Source organism: Papaver somniferum, chromosome 7 (genome assembly GCF_003573695.1).
Source record: "Papaver somniferum cultivar HN1 chromosome 7, ASM357369v1, whole genome shotgun sequence".
Taxonomy (NCBI): Eukaryota; Viridiplantae; Streptophyta; class Magnoliopsida; order Ranunculales; family Papaveraceae; genus Papaver; species Papaver somniferum.
The window spans coordinates 4,426,460-4,436,921 of NC_039364.1; the positions used below are offsets into that span (position 1 = coordinate 4,426,460).

The window sequence follows — 10,462 nt, forward strand, 5'->3', positions numbered from 1 at the left end:
AAAAATGGAGCTGACAAGATGAAAAAACATACCTGAAGAAGCGTTTCCTCCTCCACCTATATGTAGATATATTTTTTTTTGACCAAACTCCTTCCAAATCTCTACTCTTTTGTGAGATTTGTGTACAGACAAAAATACACCATCAACTCTTCAAAACTCCCCAGAACAATCAAATTCCTAGTATTTTAGGTTTTACCACTAACATGGAGTTTAAGAGCTTTTTTCATACTCTCTCATGACTAACGGGTAAAAACCCAACTACACTCAAATTCCCCGACTCCCTTGAGGACTAACATCCTGACAATTTTTTATTTATCGATGACCTAGATTTCGATTTTGGCTTTTTGATTGACAAGTTTATTTGTGTTTGTTACAGTTATCTGCGAAAATAGGGAAGATGATCTATTACTAGCTTCCTTAAATCGAGTTTGCTAGCCAGGTTATGGCGAGTCTAATCTGGGTGGAGGAGATATTAACACGATGTTGTTTATGAATCTATTTTAGCTACTTCAATTGATCTCTGTACCCAAATTTATCTCCGAATGCCAAGTGATTCTGGTAAGAGTTTGGACTCAAAAACTCCTCTCTTTTTACTGTTGGTGCAATTGAATGTTTTTTTTATTTGGGTTAGATTGAAATTATAATTGGAATTAGTGGCCATTTTGGATTACTAGATTTGGGTTCGTTTTTTCTTAAGCTTTGCATGGTTATGTTCGATTTTGGATTTATTAGATTTTCATCCATTCTTGTTGGGGGAAATTGGGGCTTAACATTGGGAAAAGATAAGAATTTTGGTGGGGTGATCAGTGATATACTTGTGCAATTGGGTAGTAAATTAGAGTTTGGTCCAAAAGCCTTCAAGTATATTAACAAAATTCATATTTATGAGAGTTTTTTCAAGGAAACCTTGAACATCTTTGAGAACATAACTCACTGCCAGAAGTGAAATTGACGTGCAGCATAAAAGCTGAATAACACAAGAAATTTATGAAGTCTTTGGCAGATGCAATTCTTTCTGATATGTCAAGCCACCTTTCTTTTTTCTCTTGTGCATTCTTAGACATAAATCCTAGGAGATAGAGGTAGCAAAGAGTGAAACTAAGGTTTGCATAACGTTGCAGGAAAGTGATGGAAGGTGCTCACTGGTGATTCCAAATCTCCTGTTTCTGGAAAGGATTCTAGCCATCGAGAAGAACGGGAACATTAGAGTCCTGCTGCCGTCTAAAGGTACAAAAATCTTTTGGAATGATGATTTCAATTTCACCATCTCTTGGAATGTGGATGAAATATACACCATCTATTGCAGTGGCGGGACGAGAAAATGAATATTGGGGTGGCTTGAAAACAAACTGGTTTGATTTGGGTTGGCTTAGGCCTAATATTTGGGCTTGATTTGTTATAAACAAACACAATTACACTACAAAAGAACGATTTTTTGGGACCATGATTTTTTTTTTTGGGGACCATTCTATTGTTAGTAAGACATTTAAAAGTAAATCTATGTGACCCCTTATCTAGATATTTATATTAATACCTAAACTACCCTCCTGATTTATTTTGGGTAATGATTAGTGAAATCATTAGTGAAATGATTAAGCTAAAGAAGTAGAATTATTGAGAGAGTAAATTTAGAGAAGATGAAGAAGAAAAACATGGAAAATATTATTTTTTTTGAGTACACTAATCTTGAGTATTCAAGTGATGATTCAATTGATGATAGCACATCTGAATCTTCATCTCCTTCCTCTCCTAGAGTGTTTGTTAATCTTCACAATGATCTGGGTATGAGTTATTTCTTAGATGGTGATTGTATTCTTCCCCAAACTCAATCTCAAGATGAAAACGATGGATTTTCCAACCACAACCAGAGGAAGAGCATTTGGGTTATCAGATATGCTTCAAACTTAGATAATGTTAGTTTAATTGCTCCAAACATTCAAACAATTGATTTTTTTTTGTAGATTTAGGCCAGTTCGGTTACCATATGTCAAGAACATGTAACCGAACACACCTGAAAGTGTAGTTCGGTTATGTTTTCCAAATAGGCAGGTTACCGAACTCGCTCGTTAATGGAGGTTTTGGTCGTACAGTGTAATGTTCGGTTTGCCCGCAATGTAACCCAACTTTAGGGTCTAGAAGTTCGGTTGCGTTGCAAACAATAACTAACCGAACTTTACGTGAAAATAAAATTTTACCAACTGTACATAGTTCGGTTGGTACGCAAAGTTCATACCAACCAACTGTTCAACCGAACTTTACGTTAAAAAAATTTATTCCAAGTGTAAGAAGTTCGGTTAGTTCGCAAAATTTAATCCAAAAGTGTATATGACCGAACTACCGATAAAAAAAAAATCAAAGTTACAATGCTATATTCGGTTACCTAGTATAAAATGGTAGGTAACCGAACTTTGAACTTAACTATTTATTTGGGTACATCTTGTGTGTTCGGTTACATATCAAATTGCTCTACCAACCGAACTTAAAGTTCGGTGATATCCTTATTGTGCGAAGGAACCGAACTTATGGACTTATGATGTTCTAATACAAGGAGTTCGGTTAAAAGTATTTTTTGCGAATTAACCAAACTCTGAGTTCTGTTAAGAAAAAATTAATTCGTGATAACCGAACTTTTTGCAACGAAACCGAACGTTTTGCGACGTAACCGAACTAAAAGTTCGGCTGAGACTTGTTTTTTGCGACGTAACCGAACTTTTCTCTGAAAAAAAACCTCCGTTAAACCTCTCTGCAACTTCCATTTTCAACTCATTTTGATGATTACTTCTCATTTATTCAACCAAAAACGAATGACAAGTAATGGGTTTGTGAGAATATCTTTGTTAATGTTTAAATTAAGCTATATATAGAGAGATGGTGGTGGTTGGTGGTGGTGGTAATCGAATGTGGTGGTGGTAATCAGTGGTTGGTGGTGCTGATAATCAGAGGTGGGTGATAATCAGAGGTGGTGGTGGTGGTAATCTGTGGTGGTGTGGTGATAATCGGAGGTGGTGGTGGTAATCGGCGGTGGTAGTGGGAGAAGGTGGTGGTTATTAGATTTGTTTTAAATTAAATTAGGTTAAAGACAGTTTAGTCATTTCAATATTTAGGACACTTCATATAACTATAAGGAAGGTGGTCTAATAAAACCATGATCCCCTTTAAAAAATCATGGTCCCTAAAAAATCATTCCTATAAAATGTAATGTTTTTTTGGACTTTGGGCTGGCTTAAGCCCAAGTCTCTACATAGATCCGTCCCTGTTGTTCGATACATTCTTCTCATGGTAAAATCACCACCAACTTGAATAAAGAAATGAGCATTTCTTTTCTTAGATTAGATATGGAATATGCTTTGGGTGCTTGAAACCACACAGAACTTTGGTGATATAAGGGGCACATCCAACTTTCTTGTTTACCTATTAATTATCTCACGTGCTTGAGACTAAGCAAATGCATTTGATTCAATTATTTATTTCTGCCGTGACTGTATAAGAGGTGCTAGCTTACAGAACTAACATGGCCCATATTTAACTCTTCCTCTCCATTTTGGTTCCGTGAGATGGTGCAAATGACAAAATTAATGAACGCTCCCACAACTGACCTTAGTTCTCTTGACTGCCAGTAACTAACTCTCACCGTCTTAGGTGTCGTGAACTGCAGCATCGGCGCTTTTAGTAGCAAAGGCCACTTTAGCTTGTAACTTCGCCGTTTACAATACAGGTGTATCTTAATGTTTGTGAAATGCATGTTGTTTGGTATATATCGTCATTGTCTATGCAATGGAATCAGCACTACAGTACTCTTCATTTAACTTTGTTGAATTTGAGAAGTTACATCTTGTCGCATTAATTTTATTGTGTGTCTATATTTACCAATATAGTAGGTGGAAAGAACTGGTCAGCTGCATCTTCACTTAAATTGCCGAAACTGGCCAACAATTTATGTCCCTTTGTCTACAGCGTCATTCGCAAGGCTTTGGAGTCTCTCACCATGCCCTGGCATATACATTTTGCACCCATTTCATACTTTCCAGCTAATGAAGGACCCTGCATTAGCTGTTATTGGTTAAGGCATCAAAATTAGTAGCCTCAAGATAATGTAGAATTCAGGAATCAAAATCTGAAATGCACTGTTACTTAGAACTTGTGAATCTGAACTGTGAGCTAAATTTTCTTTTAGTGCTTTAACTTTTAACTTTCGTAATAGTGTACCAACTAAATCTATGTTAAGAAGCTCCAACCTTGTTTACACTCAGCAGCACATACTTTTTTGGACAATTAGAAACAGAATGTTTTTACTATGACTGTGATTATGACTTTTAAGACTCTAGATGGGTGTTAGATAATATCAAAGTTCATTTTTGTAAGTGCTACTCTTGTGTGCAGAACAACGAAGAAGATGAAGAAGCTTGGAAGAAGCCACTTGGTGCAACACTCAAGCATTTGGGTCTATTTGCTAGTGCATCTGCCAGGAATTACTGTCGACAATGTTACCATCAGGTTAACATCAGGTAGAAAGAGTAAAGAAGTTTACCATCTTTGTCAGCCAATAAGATATGCAACATTCTCAAGCAAACTCTTGTATTGATCTCAAAGGCCAGAAATGTTACTCTCTTTGATTCTTTCCGTGATTTCGTCCGTTGGAGCAACTGCAGTGGACGAGCAAACCTATAATTATGGTCCAGGGACGAGACGCAACGGGACGGAGTAAAGACTAAAATCTGGACCAAAATCAAATTCCAGACCATATTTGGTCTGGGACCAAGACCAAAACTATATATAGTGGAGCGGATGTATAATCACCGTTTGTCATCGGGCGTGTATATAATCTACGCCTGTTGTGAAACGTACGTAAAGTCACCGCCCCATAAAGAGGCGTGTATATAAGTTACGCCCGGTCCATGCGTTGATAAAATGTTCGCCCGTTGGGACGTTGCTAAAGTTTACGCCCCACGTCAGGCGTTCATAAAATTAACGCCCCATTCAGACGAAGATTATACAAATGCCCCATCCCGGCGTTGATATTCTTAACGCCCCATGCCAGGCGTATATATAGTTAATGCCCCAGCCCGGCGTTGATATTGTTAACGCCCCACGCCAGGCGTATATATAGTTAACGCCCCAGACAGGCGTTGATATAATTAACAAACATGATCTTTTATGTCCTACCGTATTTCAACATTAAGTTGTGCGGTCTTAATTTAGGAGATTAATATTAGGAAGAAGAAAATTCGCACAACATCCCTCAGGAATTCAGCAATTGGTGTTCGCAATTGTTAATATCTTAATAATGATACTTTATATATCCTTTTAGGATCGATGGGAAAAACCAAATTAATTGGCTTATATGATTCTTTTAAAGAAAATAAAGATATTATTTTCTTTGTTAAGGAATCCATGGTTTCCCGTAAGAAATGGAAATCAATGTTTTATTAGCAGAAAAAAAAACCATGATTGGTAACAGTTTGTTTGTCTAAACGATTATCGTTAAACTACGAGGAAAAAAAATGGCTTAAGTTTCTTAAAATGCCAATTTTAAAATCTCCTTCCGTAGAATTGATGGAAAAATGCAATACCAGTTCTCGTTTGTACGATTCATGAAAGTCGCATTAACGGAGCAAGAAAAAAAAGTATTGTCCTATTAGACATCGCATAGGGAGAATCCATTTTGTGGTTAAACTGATGGTTTCTTGTAAAGAAACTAGAAATAACCCGTACCGTAACGGCACGTCATGAGACGATATAATATTTGGTCATAATGATTCAAATAAATACTATAAGGTATGATAAGACTTATTTTGATCCATGAGAACTTTTAGTTATGAAATCATAGATATTTGTCACAAAATAATTATAAATTGGGTACTGCTTTGATTTGATCTGTGATAAATGTATAAGTATGTATTATATTACCCCAGTCTTTTAAATTGTTGGTGGTGCACGTTCAGGAAATAAACTACCATATGTATCCTCCTCTGTTTGAAGACCCTAATTTTAGCTTTGAATAGGACATAATTTGTGTTTTATTTACTCCATATAATTTAAATACGGAACTTGGCAAGGTTTAGGATTCTAGTACTAACAAAATCCTTCGGGTTTAATATGAACCCATGCACTCTAGGATGCTTGCACGGTAATTATGACACCTAAAAGTTTCCACTAAACATTGAAAACACGAGTTTGTCAAATAAAAATCGACACTGGAACATAAAAAGGTACTCAACTGTAATCTTTGTGCACCTTTATTTCAGAAGCACAGTTAGTTTACACATTTGCTCAACATCAGACTCTATTAGAATTAACATGCATACACATTATTGTTCGAATTTTCTCTTGATAGTACCTTATCATATTTAACTGGTTGCCAAACGAATTTTTCTTTTTCTTTCTTACGTGGATAAAGATTCTAATGTTGTTCTTTCTTTATAGTTTGATGAATGATGGCTAATTTATTACTGACAATAAGTCTTTATTTATTTATTTTTGTCACATTTAATGTTTTCTTATGATCATAATGATGAGTAAATCTAATCAATGTATATTTATAACTGAAGGAGGTTACAAATCTTACATCCGTCGGATATCTTTGATTGGGATGAGACTGGGATGGTCGGATGCAACGTTTGTCTCTTAAAATGTTATCCGACCGTGCAAGCTCAAAAATCCCTTCTATTTTGTATTGTAGATATAAACCGGATAAAAAAAATCACATGATCTTTTTCCAATGGACAAAGATACCAATTAAATTGGACGTAGGTTTTTCAACCATGCATGTGAATAACTACCGTGAAGGTAATCAATCTGCGATAAAAGTGATAAAGGTGTTGATGGTGATAAAGGTTGCGTACAAGGATGATTTCGGATGGGAATGGACTAATGGTATGTATGACGGTGAAACCAGTGTTGTATTTGAATCTAAACAAAGGCACCAAGCCACCAACACATTTTTTTCACAAACTTTCTGCCTATGTTACCGACAACTTTGCGTACGTACTATAGAGTTCCACACGTGCGCTTAGATCCACGGCTATTGGCAAACGTTTAAGCAATCATTTTCTTTACACAAAGCAGTTGTGGCGCAAGTCAATCTGAGAGATTTTGTGTGTTAAAAACTTATATGCATCATCCACCGTTTTCTTTAAGACCTTAAGCAAAATGAAGTAGCCACTAGGTCTAGATCTATGATATGTATAGCATGTCCATCACAGACATGCTGGAGAACCAACGTACTCCCAGCAGGAGAAAAACTAATCACATTGAGAAACACTTAGCAGACACGAATACATCATAATGTCAAATCAAAATTTTGATTTTTACTGTTGCAAGGAAGATGACTAAAACATATTATTCAGTATAAAATAAAACTCTAATCTTCTTATACATATCATTGTGTATTGACCATATGAGTCAAACATCAATAACACAAAGATCATGAGATAAAGAGAAAGAGGAAATTGAAAAGAAAAAATGTTTTTCTAAAAGTCAAAAGACACATCCATTGTAAAAATAATTAAATTAGCTAGTAGAGCAACGTGCATGATAACATTTTATAAACAGAGAATATAGAGAAGGAGACATAAAATAAAGGGGAAAAAGAGAGAGAAAAATTCCATTCATCGGTGTGTAATACAAAGTTTTAGTATCCTATTTTTAGCGTTTACATACTTGGTTCCCAAGTAATAGGGTTCCACTAAAGTGGACATCTATATAATAAACTGCAGTTTATAACACTCCTCCTAGATGACCACTATATCTAAGCTATTTGTCTCATTAAAACCTTATCAGGAAAATTCGAAGGGAAAAAACCTGATTGAGGGGAAAAGAATACAATTATGAGAAACAGAGAATATGGAGAAGAAGACACAAAATAAAGGGGAAAAAGAGGGAGAGAAATTTCATTCATCTGTGTGTAATACAAAGGTTTAGTACCCTATTTATAGCGTTTACATACTTGGTTCCCAAGTAATAGGGTTCTACTAAAGTGGACATCTATATAATAAATTGTCGTTTATAACACTCCCTCTAGATGACCGATGTATCTAAGCTAATTGCCTCATTAAAACCTTATCAGGAAAATCCGAAGGGAAAAACCTGATTGAAGGGAAAAGAGTACAATTATTAGAAAACTTAAATATAATTGGACATGCATATGTTGCCTCATTAAAACCTTGACAAGGAAAAACCTAGTGGGACAAAGCCTTGGCGAAGAAAAAAGAGTACAACGTGATAGTCCAGTAAAATACAATTTAAATATTTGTTTGCAAATCTTCGAGTCGACACTTCCCAATTTCGATAAACGAACTTCTTGAATGCTGGAGATATCAATGCTTTGGTGAGAAATCTGCCAGTTGATGAAGTCTTATTTTGTGTTAGTCTTATAATAGTTGTGTTCTCGAGTCATCATGTTTATTTCAATACAGTAAGTAACTGTGTCTTGGATTGCTAATTTCTTGGAGATGATTTGCAGAAATAGTTGATGTTGTTTCTTCAAAAAAGTGTCAAGATAGGAAAACCTTATCATACGTGAATAAAAATCGTACTTGTGAGAAGGAAATCTAAATTCTTAGGAGATGACTAAGTTGTTTTGGTTTAATCAAATGTTGGCATCCACTAAATAACAAAAATTGATATAACTCCCCCTTGGATGACAATCATGTTGAATTAAATTTCCTCACTAAAAACTGTTAGAGCAATGCTCGGTCGAACTCGCATGCATTGCTATCTCAAGCATGTTTGCCAATGTTAGTGATCAAAACTATGAGTCTTGATTTCTAGCCTATTTAGATGTCTCGGAACTAGGACATAGATTGTGTAGTTGAGCTTTAGACTTCACGATGTTCGTCTCTTGAAGAAGAAGAACTACTAAGGGGAGCTTGTGGAACTTCATCAACAAAAGGTATGCGGAGACTGAAACTTATCTATCACTTGGAAAGTCTATTTCTACTCTATCTTCTATATTGACACATAAGTCGTGTTACGATATAGTTTTCTATTATACACATTTGAGATTTCGAGCTGAGTTTATCTCGCTTATATATTTCTCGTAATATGTGTTGGCAAGCTTTCGCTTCGGCCAAATTCATCTTACATTCATGACGAAAGCCCGAATAAGATCATATGAAAATTTCCGAGTTACATCTTACATGGTTTGTGTGATAAAATCATTTGGTGTTGTCTTGGAATGTTTCATTATGATAATTTTAATAACTTGAAAATCGTTTTGACGAAAAATAGTTTGTCAACAACAACTATATAACGTCCTCTAAGAAAGTTTCAATGATTGAAATAAAGATTTTAAATCATGTAACCATGTTTGATATAAGAATAGTGTGTTAATCACATTAGTGTACAAGTCCAAAACCGGGAACCTGAAGTATGCGTACCCATACGCGTACTGGTGGTTACTGATGTCTGGGCAAGTACGCACACGTACGCATATCGGCGGAAAGTTCACGTCCGTGAAAATCTGCTGGAGTTTGGAATTTGTTGAAGTATGCTCACCAGTACGCGTACTGGCGTAACAAAACTCAAGTCCGGCTACTCAAGTATGCGTACCCGTTTTCGTACTTGAGTGGGTTACTTTCTAAAATCAGTTGTGTACATGGACTTAAACATTTATATAATAAGGAATGCAATCTTTGTAAACCGTGGCTATAATGTTCATGAATTGATTCGAGTGAATCAAACCGATTTTGTTCTTATATACTTCTATGAGAATATAGCAATTGAACGACTCTTTAACTAGTTTCATTTGAGTCATTTGAACTAGTTGTAGATAAGATGAATGTGGTTGATATGAGAGCTATCATATGGCTAACTTCGGTTGCCCATTGTTGAGCCAACATGGACGTACACGTTTGGGTATGGTTACATAAACCTAAATGAGGGTACATTTCATTTGTGTGTAACAAGCTAAGTTCGATCTAACGGTTGAAAGATATTAGCTTGGTTATATCAGGTTTTTTATCTAACGAGGAATATTGAATGCTTTATTACCAAGCACTACACGAAATCCAGGATTTTCTAACGCCTGGATTTCCAACATTTTTTTTCCCTAACGTTAATTTGACGTTATTAACCTTCCAACGTTTTTTTAACGTTAGCTTAATTAGGATTCGTTAGGGAATAAACCTAACTTTATGTACATTTACATTCCTATCCCTCCATAATTATTCCATCTTACTCTTTTACCCTCGATAATTGCGAGCCCCACCCAGTATATTACTCTTTTACCCTTGATAATTGCAATCCCCTCCCCACCTAGTATTACTGTAGCAGTCTATTAACAGTTTCCCTTTTTAATCTTAACGATTTCTTTTTTAATACAACTCTTCACTTTAATTATCAAAATCAGAAAACAGAAAACAAAACATCAAAATTATTAAAAACATGAGAGAGGAAATTTGCTAAGTCTAGTCATTCTTTTCTCAGTTCTCAAACAACATCGTTTCTTCCATTAAAAGTGTTT

The 10,462-nt window shown here is 35.5% G+C and overlaps 1 long non-coding RNA gene across 1 annotated transcript; it reads left to right on the forward strand.

The window, feature by feature from the left end:
- The first annotated feature begins 466 nt into the window (after positions 1-466).
- LOC113293183 lies at positions 467-4,597 on the forward strand. The gene is made up of 3 exons (XR_003332105.1): positions 467-558; positions 1,122-1,227; positions 4,381-4,597. It is a non-coding gene; the product is annotated as an uncharacterized LOC113293183 (long non-coding RNA).
- Positions 4,598-10,462: the final 5,865 nt, after the last annotated feature.